The following is a 5,126-nucleotide window of genomic DNA, read 5'->3' as shown; positions in this document are numbered from 1 at the left end:
AGAAACAATACCACACAGGGCTCTGTTGTTCTCTTAAAAATTGTCCTAGATTAGCATTTCATTAAAATGAAAGCAAACTTATTGGACTGGTTTCCTTTTTGTAAACAGCAGGAAAGTAAACGGTCTTGTATCACGCGTGATGTTTCCTGTCTTTGTTCAATGATAGAGAGAATCACACCAAGCCTGTATCGAGCTATTGCAGACAGCTAAATAACAAACTGTATAAATATCCTGTTTTAATCTATCCGCACAAAGGTACGCACAGCTTTCAGATTTAAGAATACGTTGGGTAATGACAAAGGCTGATGCTTTTGCTGTGCTTTTTTTGTGTTGTTTGAGAGATTAGGCCTAACAAAAGCAATTTGTTAAACGTAATAAACTCTTGACCAGTCTTGTTTCTTTTCCAATAAGCTTTTAAGTTTGATTTAAATGCCGATTTCAAGCAGAAAATGCTCACATTTTTGTTTAAGAACATAGTCCTTAAGATCCAACCTGGCTTCCCATCAAGGGGCCGTAACTGAATAAGTCACGCTTAGGACACGTTGGGCTCACTTGGTCACATTCATTTGAGCAGTAACCATTTCTACTGGAACTACCTTATTTCAACAGAGACCTGGATTATTGGCTTGATGATTTATCAGGAACTCATATCTCTTCCGTTTAAGAAGACAGTAAAACTCCCCTGCTTTAGTAGACGAATCCGCAGATGCGTTCATCTTGTTTCTTGTTCTTCATTAAAGTGATTGCTACATGTTTGCTTTCTTCATATGTATTCTTATTCTTTTAGGGGAGGTGTTGCATTGTTTCCTCAAAACTAAGTTAATTAATTAAAGCTTGTGTTTTTTCTTTGGTATCGAGTGTAATGGTTTTGGAGACATTTAGTTTAAACACTAAGATCATGGAATCTGATTTAAGTGTCTCAGGGTGACAGGGCCAGCATTATCATTTCTTGTCATAAAGTTCTCATCCTTCTTCTCACCCACCCTTACAAAGGCTGCCTGAAGCACCCAACAACAATTAGCAACTTAAAATACGGGATAAATAACTTAAATATAAATAAATAAGTAGAAAATCATACATACACATTTTAATGAAATCGAAGTATTACCATTAAAAAAATTATTTAAATTTGAATAAAGCATTTTCTACTTATTCATGCCCTCTCTTTTTTAGAGTACATTCGACACCAATCATGTTAGGAAAAGTGTTTAACCACTGAAGAGCCTTGATTGGCCTTTTCTGTGGGGGGTTGGGTTAATTTGTTGCCACAGGACCTCATATATATATATATATATATATATATATATATATATATATATATATATATATATATCTTTTTCTCCTCTTTATGCATTCATGCTAAGCCTGTCACATACTTTTTTGCTTTTATTTGCTTGCACTAAGAGCACTTTATCACATGTTTGTATAACAGAATTATACCTGTATATGTTGTGTGTGTGTGGAGGAAAACACACAAATATTGCAGCTGCTGGTGTGGAGAAACCTGGTGGGTTTTTTTCCCCCATTGTATCTTTTGCCACTTTTAGCAATTTTTGGATAGTTCTGTAATAAATTACACATTTGAAAATACCATACCGTTTTATGGTACCAATACACTATATTGCTTTTTTTATTAATATCTTTTGCATTAATATATGTTTTGTATCTTTTAACAGAAACAGAGGTTGGATGGAAAAACATGGCTTCTCATGTTGCACTGATAAGTCTTCTTCCGCCAATTGGGATTACTCTTGCAATTATTCTCATCTTTTACTTCTACCGTATCCAGAGGAAAAACAAACTCCACAAAAAAGGGAAGAAGGATTCTAAATGCAGAAAGCATGGAAATATAGACTGCAGTGATGCCCACGCCATTATGATGGATGATGACCGTTCCGATATTAGCTCAACATGTGCCAATAACCTGAATCACAACACTGAGCTTCTGCCAATTGAATTGGACACGTTGGTTGGAAAAGGCCGGTTTGCGGAAGTGTATAAAGCTAAGCTCAAACAAAATACTTCAGAACAGTTTGAAACTGTGGCGGTCAAAATTTTTCCTTATGAAGAATATGGATCCTGGAAGATGGAGAAAGATATTTTTTCAGATGTAAATCTGAAACATGAAAATATTCTACAGTTCTTGACAGCTGAAGAGCGAAAGACAGACCTGGGAAAACAGTACTGGTTAATCACAGCCTTCCATTCTAAAGGCAATCTACAAGAGTACTTAACAAGGCACATCATTTCCTGGGAGGGCCTTCTAAAGCTTGGAGGCTCTTTGTCCCGAGGCGTGGCTCATTTGCACAGTGACCACACACCTTGTGGAAGACTCAAGACGCCAATTATTCACCGTGACTTAAAGAGCTCAAACATACTTGTCAAAAATGACCTCACTTGTTGCTTATGTGACTTTGGTTTGTCCCTTTGGTTGGATCTGTCTTTAACAGTAGATGACCTTGCTAATAGTGGGCAGGTAAGATGAATTACATTACAAGTTTTGAAAGCTAACCTAATATAACAGTTCTGGGCTCGAATAAGGCAGGTGCATCATCCTTCTAACCACAAAATGGGCAGAATTGGGATGGCTTATAAATGAAATTCAACAGGGAACACGTAAAGATGGCAGGTGAAAGTGGGGAGTGGGACAAGAGGGATATTGTCAAAAGTGTAAGGGGTGTAGTTGAAATTGGAATCGCAGACATTTACTGAAAATCAATTTTACAGGTTGCTAAAGTCTCTTTGGAGAATGCCAGTGTTGGCCCCCTTAAAGTTAACTCCTAGAATCTGGGGATGTATACCATCTGGCCCAAGGGCATTATCTATTTTAACATTATTTTTAGGTTTCATCACTTTGTCCTGTGTTAGCCAATAACATGATTTTGTAGCCTTAATATGCAAACCTGCAGGTGGTCGCAGAAAGTAAATGTATTTGTTTTACTATAGAACCCTTTTAAAAAGAAAGACAAATAAGCCCTATCAGCTAGTAGGAGAAAATATTTAAACCATGTTGTATTTTTAATTTGAGTTACAAACCCAATTAAGTACTGCCAACATCAAAGCACACACATACAGTGTATATATATATAAAGTATATGCAAATGATGCAGAATAATCCTTCTTTGGAAGAAGCCTGTATGTACACCTGTAAATTTTTATCTAATCTAAATGTCTGCAGTACAGCTAATTTAGGTAATTTAAATAATTTCTATTTCTCTCCCCTTACAGGTTGGAACTGCCAGGTACATGGCTCCAGAGGTCCTGGAGTCCAGAATTAATTTGGAGAACATGGAATCGTTTAAGCAAACAGATGTGTACTCAATGGCACTTGTGCTTTGGGAAATCACGTCACGCTGTACTGCAATTGGAGGTATTAAAACACTTGAGTATCGTCAGCAGAGGTGTCACATTATGCAAAATGTTTTATGATCCTCTCTAGGATATGCAGCAGTCTTTTATGGTATTAAATACACCACAATTAATAATTTAGCATATTGAAGTAACACTCGTGTCAACATAAGAATCCCAGTCTTCTAGTTTCAAAAAATAACTATGTAGTGTTATTTTTTTGTGCTATGTAGAATATCCTGTATTTTTTAAGGTCACATAAGGTAAAGTAATTAGTACTCAAGATGTGAAAATATAAATGTTGGTATTAAGGCAGCAGCCCTTGATAAAAATCTTTCAATAACTTGATTTTCCAAAACAACCCATTCAGAAGCCGAGCAATTGAACAAAAGCTTAAAAGATCATTTCATCAGGTCATCGCAATGTAAAATATATTAGAAAAATTCCCAGAAACCACATATCCCTGAAGGTGTGATATGTAAATAGGGATTTTAGTAAACATTAACAAAAACAAATTCAGTTTCCCAAATACTGAAATTATATATTCCGTGGTAGGACCGTAGCCACATTTCTTTTAGAAATATCCTCTTTATTATTGCAGATTTGCAAGTGATTTTGAATAAATTCATTGGGGATCCCAAGCAAACAAAAAAGTAAATTTTTAAAAAGAGAATTTAAAGAAAAACATGCAATAAAAATGTGCAGAACACACTTGCTAAATGGACAAAAGTATTGGGACACCTGATTATTACACCAACAGGGACTTTTATGGCATCACATTGAAAATACATAGACATGAATATATAGTTGGTCCAGCTATAACCGCTTCCACTTTTCTGGGAGGGCTTTCCACAAGATTGTGGAATGTTTCTGTGGGAATTTTTGCCCATTTATCCAGTAGAGCATCTTTGAGATCAGGCACTGATGTTGGACTAGAAGGCCCGGCTCACAATCTCCTTTCCTGGTCATCTCAAATGTGTTCGATGGGGTTGAGGTCAGGGATCTGTGTTGGCCAGCCGCGTTCTTCCACACCAAACGCGTGTCTTTATGGAGCTTGCTTTGTGCATTGGGGCAGTCATACTGGAATAGAAAAGGTCCTTCCCCAAACTGTTCCCACAAAGTTGGAAGCATAGCTTTGTCCAAAATGTCTTGGTACGTCCACCTCAGCATACCAAGACATTCTGCACGATGTTATGCTTCATATTTAGTCATTATATTAATATCTATGTACTTAGAATGCAATGTTATAAAATTCTCTGTTGGTGTAATGGTCAGGTGTCCCAATACTTTTGTCCATATAGCGTGTGTATATTTATCTATCTATCGACGTGCACCAGTGGCAAAAAATGGTTGAAGCAATCAATGCCTCCTCTAACCAACGGTGCACATAATTGTATAGGTGCTTATGCAGCCTGCATCCATTGTTCGATCTGATGTTGCCTTTTTTTCTTTTCATTTTTTTTTGCATTTTATTTATTTTCTTCGATATGGCCTCTTTTTTTATTATGGGCCATTAATGTGCGTTCATGAGCCTTAGGAATCCAAACAGGCCTACCCTCAATGTATTTCTTTGGACTGCTAAATTGAGGCACTGAGCCCAGTGGAAACTGTGTTAAACCTCTGCCACTTTTGCTGAAGGTTGTTCCAATAACCCATCCTCCTACTAAAGTAAAACTACCTTACACTGTATCTAAACCTCTGACCCTCTATGACCTTTTGTCCTAACGTTTATTTACACTTGAAGTTTACTTTAAGAAATAATCTGAATATAAATGTTA

This window comes from Sceloporus occidentalis, unplaced genomic scaffold (assembly GCF_023333645.1).
Source record: "Sceloporus occidentalis isolate IW3139 unplaced genomic scaffold, rSceOcc1.0.p SCAF_23, whole genome shotgun sequence".
NCBI lineage: Eukaryota > Metazoa > Chordata > Lepidosauria > Squamata > Phrynosomatidae > Sceloporus > Sceloporus occidentalis.
This window is presented reverse-complemented; position numbering follows the sequence as displayed.